This window comes from Vipera berus (genome assembly GCF_964194415.1).
Source record: "Vipera berus genome assembly, chromosome: 1".
In the NCBI taxonomy this organism is placed as follows: Eukaryota; Metazoa; Chordata; class Lepidosauria; order Squamata; family Viperidae; genus Vipera; species Vipera berus.
The window spans coordinates 79,238,895-79,251,726 of record NC_138202.1 but is presented as its reverse complement, the minus strand read 5'-3'; the positions used below and the strand labels follow the sequence as shown (position 1 = coordinate 79,251,726).

Sequence of the window (12,832 nt, the reverse complement as noted above, 5' to 3'; positions counted from 1 at the left end):
AGGAAAAAACAAACAATTTCTGAGCAGAATTCCAGTAGCCTCTCTTTTACAATTAGATAAGTGCTCTTCACTGAAGAATGAAGCATGTTTTTCTCTAGTTTTTCCCCCTCTATTCGTATGAATGATTATAAATATTTTAACACATGTGCAAGTTAAATTTGACCAGAAGGTGGCATACATTGCTATCTGGAAAACAATTGTGTTATAGCACTGACGAACTTTGAAATATTCCAGTTGTCTACGGGGTGGACAGCAAAACCAAAGGAATCAATCAGATGCTTTAGTTAGCATGAGCAGCACATAAAGATACCTGCAGCATAGGTATTAGTAGGAAGTAAGAACAAATTCCTAGAGGCAAGATAAGGCTTAGGATGGGAAAACAAGAGTGAGCAGATGAGTTCTATCAAAGCCTTCACATTTCAGCACCTTTTTGCTTTGAACAGTAAAAATGATCACAGTTGAAAAACAGGTGTGAACAAAAGGCTTTATGTAAGGAAGAATAAGTGAACCATAACACTTATTGATCTTACTCTACCCTCCCATGATATTATGAGGAGCTAAAAAGTACTAAAGACTTCTACACCTTTCAAGAGACATGCTTCAGTTCCATGTCTTTCTGGATAAACACAGAAAAGCAGATAAAGTCTGTGGTAAAGTCTGCAGTGATTAAAGAAAAAATGAAATTATTTTTCCAGAACGCTCATGAAAGTATTGTAATGATTTTCTGCCATCTGTATGAGCCTAACTCTTTAGTGACTCTAAAATAATTTATGATATTAAAATACCTCTACTGGTAACTCCCTGGGGAGAAAAAAAACAGAACTATCTCAAAAGTACAAGAAAAGGAAGCCCTGGGGCTTTTTAAATCTCTGTCGGAAATATTAATGTAATAGATCATCTGCAGATTTTTATTGAGCATATAGTTGGATGGCTATTAATGTCGTGAGGGGAAATCCAGCACTAAGATTGGAAATATATTTTCCTCCATTATCCAACAAAGAACAAATTTCACAGTGCAATAAATATTAACACTTGTATTACTGCTATTAATTGACAAGGATTTATGTGTATAAGATGTAATTTTCCATCCACTGAAGTCTCATACCTTCATAGAACATAGAATAACAGGATTGGAAGGGCTCTTGAAGGTCTTCAAGTCCAACCCCTGTTCACACCATCCTGGTCAAATGGTTTTCCACTCTGTTTTTGTAAACTCCAGTGATGGAGCATCCACAACTCTAGGAGGCAAACTATTCCACTGATTAATAGTTCTTACTGTTGGAAAAATTCTCCTTATTTCTAGGTTGGATTAATCTTTAACAAGCGTCCATCTATTACTTCATATCCTGCCCTTTGGTGCTTTGGAGAATAAGTCAATCCACTCTTTTCTGTGAGTACTGGAAGATAGTTATTATGTTTCTCTCCCTCCCTTCTTCTTTTTGATAGTATACTTAGCTCCCTCAACCATTCCTCATATGATTTAGCCTCCAGATCCCATGTCATCTTCGATGTTTTTTGCACACTTTCTAGGGTTCCAGTGTCTTTTTTCTACCATGGTGAGCCAAACTGTACACAGTATTCAGTGTGACTTCATTCATGTAGCATAAAGCAGCATTATCACGTCTCATGATCTTGATGTTTTCCCTCTGTTGATGCAGCCCAGGACTGCACTGGCTTTTTTTTTGGCAGCTGCAACGTATTGCTGGCTCATACGTATGTGGTGGCCCACTAGGACACTTAGATCTCTCTCACTGTTATTACTGTTCAGCCAGGTACCATCTGTTCTGCACCTACACATTTGGCCTTTCCTGCCTAAGTGCAGAATCTTACTTTTCTCATCAGTGAACTGCATCTTATCAGATAGGGCCCAATGCTCAAGTCTATGAAGATTGTTCTGAATCTTGAATCTATTTTCCAAAGTGTTAGCAATTCCCCCAGCTTGGTGTCATCTGCAAACATGATGAATTTCCCTTTTAGCTCCTCATCTAGAACATTTATGAAGATGTTGAAGAGTTCTGGGCTTAAGACAGAACCTTGAGATACTTCAGTGGATGCTTCCCTCCTCCTAGAGGTAGTTCAGTTGAGGACTATGTGCTAAGTGTGGATGGTCAGCCAATTGTGAATCCATCTGCTGATGATGCTATCTATCCCCCTATCTTACCAAGAAATAAGTTTTGGTCTACTTTTTCAAATGCTTTACTGAAGTCTAAGTAAACTATGTCCACAGGATTTCACTGATTCACTTATTTTAGATATTTTATCAAAGAAGGCAATAAGTTTAGACTGGTATGATCTGTTTTTAACAAACCAACACTGGCATCTAGTAATAATCTTGATTGTTTCTAGGTGCTTCATTTATCTCAGGTCATATTATAATTACAAGATGGATACACCATAGTAACAGATAACTTAAAGATACCAAAAAGTCAACATTATTTTAAATTATGTAAAGAAGAAGACATTCACTGGCAAAGGTTGATGAATATCCAAAGGAAAAAAAAACAACAACCAAAGATCACAGAAAAACAGAAAAAAAAATAAGAAATGGAACCCTGTGTTTGTGAAGCCATAATAAAGGTAAAAGTAGGGAAAATGTCTGGCGAGATGGTTTATCAGTCTCATTATAAATATTTTAAATTATTACATCAGCATTATGAATTGCATTATGCATTTTATTTTACAGACTGCAGAGACACCAGACAGTTGAATATAAACTAATATACTATTAATACTTAAGGAAAGTCAGGATCTTACTTTACCAAAAAGCTACAGCCCAATATCATTATTAAATAATGACAATAAGTTATTTATGATCATTTTAGCTGAGAGGATGAAAATAGTATTACAAGAACTTATTGGTGAAATTAGTGTGATTTTTTACTCAAAAGCTAATTGAGAGACAATAGTAGAAATGTATTAGATAGCTTGGAATACCTAGAACAACACAATGGGTAGCAAGCTGCATTGATTTTTTTTAATGCAAAAAAGGCCATTGACAATTTGAACTGGACACTCTTGTATAAAATTTTGGAAGATATGGACATTGGTTAAAGGTTTTATTAAAACCAATTTATGTCCCACAGAGAATTGTAAATGGGCAATCAACAAATTTTATGAAATACAGACAGGGAGAAGACAAGATGTCCCATTAACACTGTTATTCATATTAGTTTTGGAAGTATTGAACAGAGACATAAATGATGAAAGAATTGTTGAAATGAAGATTAAAAGGGAAACATATAAATTGTTGGTGTTTGCTGATGATTTAGTCATAATTTTGGAAGATCCTTTGGAAGGAATAGAAATGTTAATGGAAAAACTAAAGGATTATCAGATTTTATAATTAACAACCAAAATCACTTAATCACTTAAATATGAGCCAGCAGTGTGCTGCAGCTGCCAAAAAAGCCAACACAGTGCTAGGCTGCATTAACAGAGGGATAGAATCTAGATCACGTGAAGTATTAATACCACTTTACAATGCCTTACCACTTTACAATGATAAGGCCACACTTGGAATACTGCATCCAGTTTTGGTCACGATGTAAAAAAGATGTTGAGATTCTAGAAAGAGTACAGAGTTGAGCAACAAAGATGATTAAGGGACTAGAGGCTAAAACATATAAGGAACGGTTGCTGGATTTGGGTATATCTAGTTTAATGAAGAGAAGGACGAGGGGTGGCATGATAGCAGTGTTCCAATATCTCAGGGGATGCCACAAAGAAGAGGGAGTCAAGCTATTTTCCAAAGCACCTGAAGGCAGGACAAGAAGCAACAGATGGAAACTAATCAAGGAGAGAAGCAACCTAGAACTAAGGAGAAACTTCCTGACAATTAGAACAATTAACCAGTGGAACAACCTGCCTCCAGAAGTGGTGAATGCTCCAACACAGGAAGTTTTTAAGAAGAGACTGGACAGCCATTTGTCTGAAATGGTATAGGGTTTTCTGCCTGAGCAGGGAGTTGGACTAGATGACCTCCAAGATCCCTTCCAACTTTTATTATTATTATTATTTTATCAAAGACAAACATGAAAAAACCTTAAAATGAAACTAATACAACCCCCCCTCATTTTTTAAGACTGAGAAAAAAAGTAAAACATTTAGGTATTACCATGACAAATATTAATTGCATGTTATTTCAAAATAATTATGTTAAGATGTGGAATGAAATTAAGAAACACTTGTTAAGGTGGGAGAAATTATGTATTCAGTTCTTAGCAGGACTGGCGGTTGAGAAGTAATTAGTAATTTTTTTTCATTTTTAAATTTGGGGTCACACTTTTACACTAAAAATTTAAAAAAGATTTTCAATTCACCGATTTTTTAAAATAAATTATTTACCTTTCACACATAGTCAATCACTCTACACACACCCACACATATCAGTTGTGTAATGAAACATAATCGTCGGCGCCCGCAGTAAGCACTCAGCACGTGACCACACAACCGATCACAAGCCGAGCAGTGCCACAAGCCGAGCAGCACCATCACAACCAGCATGGACAAAGTACTTATGCATCGGATTCGACACACAAGCAGCCCCCATTTTATGATTTTGCTGCAGACCTGCTACGCTCAACAGGGCAATTCAAATCCACATGGACCAAGCATATAATTTTCAAAAGTTACTTTTAAAACTTGGAAAATCCATCAAAAAAATATGCTGGAACTCCGTTTCAGTGAGTTCTATGACAAAAAGCACTTGCTGTAAGTTATATCTAGATTTGTATGGCAAGAGGAGAAACTAAGGATTAGATATAAAGTCTTTCAAGATGTAAAGGAATAAAAAGTATTGGGATTTCCTGATTTAAATTTAAATGGCTAATAATGAAGCATATTAGGAGTACAGGCTGGAATGCAGCAAACATTTGGAGTGTCATTGCTAATATAAAACGTTTTCTGGGTACTACAGTTTCAGACTGTAAATAAACATTTGACCTGTTAAAGAAAGAGTGAGAAATATTTAGTCTGAACTGGGCTGCATGTATCTAGATGTCGGGTCCTTGATTTTCTCTGATCTTGGTTGTTTTCCTGCAGACTATTTCATTACCCAACTAGGTAAACTTCTTCAGTGTAGTAGATATCTAGATGTCCATTAGATGGCAGCAAAGATTTAGAGCAAGCTATTTGATGCTACCTACTGGTGCTCTCCATTTTTGCAGCACATTTAATGTTTGAGGCCAATATTTCAGCAACCACATATAGATAAACAAACATATTTTTTTTCTTTTCAGTTTTCAAAAATTAGAAATTTATCAGGCAGTCTGCTCTGAATTAAAGAAGTGATGAGAAAAAAACATTGCCTGTTGAGTGCCTGCTGATTGTGCAGCTGTTGAAGGCAAAGGAAGACTGCCAGATGACAGCTGGCAATTCTTGCTTAAACATGCACTTAATGGTAGCACAACCAGCCAGGCATTTGCCTGTTTGTGTAACAACTGAACAGCCTGATTTTGCCTACAAAAGGTGGAATCATCCTTTAAGGGACAATCTGGAGAGGAAGCCTGGTAGGGAAACATAGCCTATTGTAAACAAGGGTCACAAGGAGTCTAGTAGCACCTTTTCAGGCAAACATTCCTTTTCATTAAAAGGCATTTCTGATATCTTTTTCTTAAAAAGCATCAACTTTTTTTTAAAGGCATCTATTGAAATGAGCTGCAGTTCACAAAAGCAAAGGCCTTTTTAACCAAATTTGGTAGTCTGAGATCTACCTGATTCCTCCTAAATTTTGCAAAACAAGATGGTTGCCAGCAAGCCAATTACAGTACAATAGCCCTTATTGCCTTGATGAAGTAAACTGAAATTAAAAAAAAATCAAACTATCAGTTTCTGTAACCCTATTATGTCTCTTGAATTTGCATTTTAGTTGCAAAGTTAAGTCCTCCAAACTGGAGATGATAAATTGACAACTACTATTATTGTCCTGTTGCTAGGAGGCAGATTTTTCAGCAGAAGATAATGTGAAGTTGCTGGCCTCTAGATGAATCACAATTGCTGGACTGACAAATAAAGATTAAGTGTTCAGAATATTGGTCTGCATTGGTTTTGTTTTTTTACTTAAAATAGAAAAGGGCATTTTAGCCTGGGGTTCCCAGATTCCTTCAGAGTCTGAATAGCTGTGAACCTGAATGGGAAAAAAAGTTACAACTTTACTTTCTCTAACGTATTACTGAAATTTTGCTTTTCATTCAGTTGAATGTAGATAAACAACCTAATTTATGACCTCCAGATTCCAAAACTGTTAATTTTAATAAACCTAATTTATAATGTTATGTATTCGATCCTATTATAAATTTGAACATTGATTTCCTTTGTAAAGCAATTAAAAACATTTTTCAAAGAAAGGATTCACAGGTTTCACCAGCGCAAAAAGCGCAAAAAGCAAAACTCTGAAACACCCTAATTAGAGACATAGTATATTAATGGAGAAAGTTTGTTCAGTTTAAATCTTTGCATTTTATTTCAATGAAGCCCCCTAGAGCAGACATGTCAAACACAAGGCCCGGGGGCCGGATTCGGCCCGTGAAGTGGTTTTATGTGGCCCGCGAAGCCATCCTGGAAACAGTGAGGGAACGGCCCCCACTGCCTTGGCCCTGGCCCAGAGACCCTCCTCCTGCCAGAGACCCTCAGATGTGTCCCACTCCTGCCCAGGCCCCCCTAGGCACCCTTGATGCGAACGATGTAGAGCTGGCCATGCCCACCCAGTAGGCCATACGCACTTTAGCCACGCCCACTCAGTAGGCCACGCCCACCCAGTAGGCCATGCCCACCCGGCCCCTTGAGGGCAACTGCAGTGCTGATGCGGCCCTCAATGAAATTGAGTTTGACACCCCTGCCCTAGAGGGACAACACCTTCTCTCAGGTCTGGGGCTTATTCGGAATTTACCATGTCTGGGTTGCACTCTCAAAATGGTTGCCATATTTGTTTGAGTTATATCCAAGATCTCACAGCAGCAAGCATAGCCCTTTCCCAAAGGTGCTTTTCCAAAAGGCAACTGGACTTCTTTTGTTTTTTCCCTTGAAGACGTTTCGCTTCTCATCCAAGAAGCTTTTGAAGAAGCTTCTCGGATGAGAAGCAAAACTTTTTCAAGGAAAAGAACCAAGAAAGTCCAGTTGCCTTTTGGAAAAGCATCTTTGGGACAACCATGACCTAGATGAGAATCTCCACAGACAAGCATAGCCCTGGACTAAAAGAGGAAGTGTGGCTTCAAAACACCTAATGTATTTCCATAACTGAAGATGGACTTGAACGTGAACTTCCCTCTCTACAATGCCTGTCCAGCCTCTCAGTCCCTGTGCTACTTTGTGTTATTTGCAGAAAGCATATGAAAGAGATTGTCCCCAATTACAAGCATAACTTCTCCTGGACTAACACCAGAGGTCTGTTTCACCATGTGATCCAGAGCAGCCTTTCCCAATCAAATCCCTCTGAAACTTGGATTTCATGTTGTCTATGGAGTCTGAAAACAGAAGACCAACCCATCTGATCAGTACCAAGATGCAGAAGGCTGCTTTGATGTAAGACAGCTGCAGACTTGAAGTAATTGAGACTGTAACCTGAATAGGTTGCCCTTGAGGCCCATAATCTTGATAGCTTTAGAAAACTGATTGTAAATTGTTTTTTGGAAGCCTCCCTCCCTTCTGCCATCTATCTATCTATCATCTATCTATCATCTATCTATCATCTATCTATCATCTATCTATCTATCTATCTATCTATCTATCTATCTATCTATCTATCTATCTATCTCCATCCATCGATTCATTTATCCATCCATCCATCCAGTTCACCTCTCTTGCCAGCACTTTCTAAGGTCCAGTTACTGGGAACACAGAAGATGCCTTCTCTTGTATTGCCCCTAAGCTATAGAATACTGATTTCAAAACAAAACAAAACATTAAAATCCCCATTATTAATCTGCCCTTTTCAGTCTGATTAAATTCACAGTTGATTTCAAATGTATATTAATTTTTGGAATCTTAAAGTTGGAAGAAGGCATTTAGGTCCCTTTGTTCAATCTCCGTTTGGGCCATACATTTAAAGGAAGGCTATGCAGAAAGATGGCTATCTAACTCTCTGTCAACATCCAGTGAAGGGATCCGACCACCACCCCACTCTCCCTGGATAGTTTGTTCCTCTGTTGACCTGCTCTTTTACCTTTTGGTTGCAATCCCTCTTCCTGTAATATTAACCCATTTTTTACGCTCTCAAACAAGAGAACCTATTTCAACAAACGCTTATAGGGAAAATTAACAATACTTGAATTTGTTTTTCAAACATTTGTGAACAATGATAACACACTCAACCACCCTATACATTTTTGGGTATATACCATAAAGCCATTCAGATGAACCTATTTAAGGGGGTAATAAGTAATATACGGTAATAGTGCACTGAAATCACGGCAGAAAGCATAATGTTTGATAATTTACCAATTTTGAGACATGATTGTTCCTTTTTGCTCTACTTCTCTAAATGTCTCACTTTCTTGGAGGCTAACACATGACTTCCCACCAAGGATTGGAGGTCAGAGGTTTCTAAGGGCTGCAAAAATGGGTTGAAAAGGGAAGTTGTTCAAGACAGTAAAAAATTATATATTGGACAGTAACTGAATAGTGAAAACCAATTGAACAAAAATTATAACACACATTCCATCCTGAAAAGAAGAGGTGTTTTTTTTTAAATACAGTACAATAATTTAAGGAAGGCCAGATTCACCTATTTGGGGAAAGGCATGCCAGCCACAGAGAATTCCCAAAATTTATGTAGCAGTGAAGAATCTTCTCTTCCTGGTTTTCTCTAGTTATTTGGACCAAGGAAGACCCCCAGACTGAAGCTTATAGGGAGAATTAATACTTGGAATTCTCTAAAGTGCCACACCCACCACTTACTCGCAGGTGCAAAACCAACTGACTGGGAGGAAAATAAGCAACAAGTGGTTGTTTCTATGAATCAGACCACTTGCCCAGCTGTTGGGCACAGTTGGCAATCAAAATACCCACTTGACCCAGAATAGATTTTTTTTTTTTAATTTTGGATTTGCCACACATCCTCTCTGATGGCAGCTGCTGGCATATTTGTGACCCAAACCGATATTCATGAAATATTATGCATAGGCTGGAAGAAAACAAGGCTGCAGCTGCCATGACCTCCAGCTGGCTGCAGAAACACGCCCTACTCATGCATTTTAAAAAAACCTCGGGTGGGTCTGTCAGTTTATACTTTTATAACTACAAGATTATGAAGCGGCCGGGAAGGTCCCCCCCCCCTTCCCTCCAAAAAATAAGCAAGATTTAGCAAATGTTTAGCATTCCAGAAAGTTAGACATTCCCATTCCCGTTGAAACATGTAACTCTCCCTCTTTCCCCACCCCGGCGTTGTGTTCCTCAGGGGGGGAGCCAGCACTCCGATTCTCCTCTGGCATGGCCACACTGACAAGCACAGGTTGCGTACGCAAGAAGGCTGTTGCGTGTCCTTGTTGAAGCGACTCGAGTCCTTTTTTTTTTTTTTACTCCGATCCTATCAGGCATTCTGGTGCCCATCCATCCATCCACCTACACTCTGGATGACGTGCAGGCATATCTAACTATGCAAAGGGCATTTCTTAACAGTTTGCGTCTCTGCCTGGAGGGAACGTTCAGGATATTAACCGAAGGTGCATATATAATCGAGGGACAGGAGGACGCCAGGCTGTGACCTGGATCGCCATGTATTTCGTTCCTTCTGAATGATCGCCTCGATCTGTATAGCTGTTAACTGAAGTCCTGGAATCTTATCTATAAAGATTCTGCTCCATTCCTAAAAAATATGAAATAAATCCCCAGATCTCAGCGGGTTTGGGCCGTCGTCTAAACCGCAGAAGAGAGTCCTTGACGCCTCCAAGGCTACACAGTGCACCTGCAGAGACGCTGCCACGTGATCGAGACATTTGTATAATTCTTGGTGCCTGAATTCCCCGCACCCCACTGGTCGTAACTCCTGGTTCTCCGAAAAGGCGATTTGTCCCTGGTTTCGCTAAAGCCACAGCGTGGCTTACTTGGTTTGACTTCTGGGCGGTGAATCTGGTTCTTAAGCCATGGAGTGCAGAGGGTCGTCTAGCCATCGTCGTGGTTTATTCTGCACGCGCTTAGGTCAGCGCAAGGTGCGAACGAGGCCCGCGGTGCGTTTAAAGCAGTAGGCTTGCTCCGAAATATCCACGCGTTTTATAAAGGAGGTCAGAAATTTCCGTGTTAGACGCCTAGCGGGAGAAGCGGGAGAAACGGCTGTTGTCCAATAACTGGAAAAACCCGATTGACAAAAAAGGAAGAAGGCAAAAGAGCGGGGGCGGACGGGAGGTCCCAGCGGTATTGGTGGCCACCCGCTCAGCAGCCCTTAATTAAAGTCAACGGGAAATCCTAAGGCGGTGTCGTTCTCCTCCTTCCCTCTGGCCTCCAAGGTTACGAGCGGAGTTGCTGGCTGCCTTTGCTTCCGGGTAAGCAAGGGTTAATCGTGGAAGGCGTCTCTGGGCTGCCCTAGAGGTTGGCCCTGGCTGCAGCCACCTCCTCCGCCCGAGCGGACTGAAAGCAGCTGGGACTGAGAAACCAAGCCAAGCGGAGCCCGAGCCACCTCCGACTCGCGTTATTTTTCCGAGCCCGCGAGGCTAAGCCAGGCGCTTCAATTTGCACGGCGGAGCTTCTGTCTCAGGTAACGCCGGGCGTCGTTGCTGCCCCTGCGAGGAGGGCGATTCTCGGCTGCCCGATTGCGGGACTTCGTGGCTGGGGAGGGAGAGGACGGACGGGGTCCGTGAAGCGGGGGCTTTGCCTGCCCTTGCTGGCGGCTGCTTCCTTGGCCGGGGTGTGTGTGTGTGTGTGTGTGTGTGTGTGTGTGTGTGTGATCTGGACCGAGGGAACGTCTCCCTTTCAGTATCCTCCTGAGGATCTTTCGTCGCTTTTGCCCTTCTTCCTTCTGTTAAAAATCCACTCCCCCCCCACAACTATTATTTTCGACCGGATAGATCTCGTGTCTGAGCATTCTCACATGACGCTGAGGTTTTTTTTTTCCTAAGCAGAGTCCCCCCTCGTCGTTTTGTTTTTGTTTTTTTTGCTGCGCGCTGAAGGCAAGATTGTGTATAGGGCAACGATTTATGTTTCGAAGGGACTTGGGAATGAGAGAGGAGGAGGAGGAGGAGGGGGGAGAGGGGCCACGTCTCCGCTTCGGAAAGCCAGCTTGAGAACTGATACAAAAAAATAAAAATAAAAATCCGAAGGCCTCTTCTCGGATCTTTCGGTCTTTTTGCCTATTTCCGAGGACCCGAAGCTTGGTCGTTCCTCTTGAAATAATGGGCTGGAGTAGGAGAAAGAGAAAATCCCCCCCACCCCCGAATAGTTTTGAGACTGTGTTGTTTTGGCTCTGCTCCTTCTGCTTCTGGACAATAGTGACAAGACAAGCAGAAGTTCAGTTGATGAAGACTGTTCCTGGCATTGGGGGGCATTGCTAGGAAATGGTTCCACTTGAGAAAGGAAGGGACTTTCCAGGTAAACAGCATTTTCCAGGTTTGAAGAAGGGTTGGTGGAAACTTCCTCCCTCCCAGGGCAACTGGTGGATTCCTTTTACACTAATCCTCTCCCTTGACTAGCAAATAGCCTTTGGAAGCTGTCTGGCTGTTATTCAGGGTGTAAGAAGGGAGTGGGTTCAGGGACTGTCAGAAAAGCTCTCCCAGAAAAGCAAGTGTGTGTGCATGCTATTTGAGCATGAAGGCTGAAATCCAGCAAATTGCCAGCCCACAAGTTGCTGAAGCCAAAGTGTTGGCTTGTTGCTTTCTCTGGTGGTGAATGAAAAGCAAGCAAGTCAGTTTTTTGAGGCTGTCATGTTAAATAGCTTTTGTGTTTCTCGCACCCTCCTTCTGAAGGTAAACAGCTGATTGGGAGTGAGAGGCAAATCACTAATAAAGAACAAGGTGTTCCTCCTTACTGCCAGCTGAGAAGGGCAGGGAGCTTCCCTCTGCCCTAGGCTGGAAATTCCCAGGTTTCTTTCTCTACTCCTGGCTGAGCAAGGAGGGAGGCAAACAATAGATAGTTGTTTTTTTCTTGCTCACTCTCTGGGGTATCTCAGTATGGAGAATGAGTTTTGCATTCTGTAGACATCTCATTCTGCTTATACCCTCTCTCGGCAGGGCATTTTAGAGGTTAGGTCATCACAGAAGTAGCCATCTGCTCTCTTGGAACTGTGTGCTAAGCTCAAATTGTCCAGCCCGTCTTATTATCTCTTGAAAAGGTGAGTCATCAGGTAGTTTAACATGTAGCGAGAGTGGGCAAGTAAGCAGTCTATTACTTCTTTCTCTCCATTTTCTGTTAAGCCTCTTGGAAGGACTGAGCATGCAGATATTCCAGTTTTCCCAATGTGGTAACCTGCAGTTATGACAGATACTAATACCCATCATTCAGTACGGATGATGGGACCTTTAGTGCAGCACACCTGGAAAGCACTGCATTGGGGAAGCTGTGGTTTATGGCAGAGGGGAGAGGGCAGGTGAGGTAAGCAATTGCTGAACAACATTACTATTGCTTCCCCAAGTCCTACTGAGAAGGTCAGAGAATCTCACAAGGACTGATGTGACAGTTCTGTTTTTGAAAGAGCAGCTGTTTTCTCTTGCTCACTGTCCTATCACTTGGAATAATACAGTTGGAAAGATTTAGACTACTGGGCAGAATCCCTTCTGCTATCTTAGAACACAGGATTTTGAAACCATGGCACTGTAGTTGTCAAAATTCAACCAAAAGTAAGCAATCTCCTTATAGTTCCATACAACATGTGAACCCTGTGTGATGGGATTACCATATTATAATTAAGTTA

General features: G+C 41.1%; 1 protein-coding gene across 1 annotated transcript in view; it reads left to right on the top strand.

Moving 5' to 3' along the window:
* Positions 1-10,552: 10,552 nt before the first annotated feature.
* CD82 (CD82 molecule) overlaps positions 10,553-12,832 on the top strand; it is an 81,079-nt gene continuing 78,799 nt past the window's right edge. The window contains exon 1 of the mRNA XM_081330453.1: positions 10,553-10,684. The gene's annotated coding sequence lies outside the window, so the exon portion shown is untranslated. The remainder of the gene's footprint in view (positions 10,685-12,832) is intronic.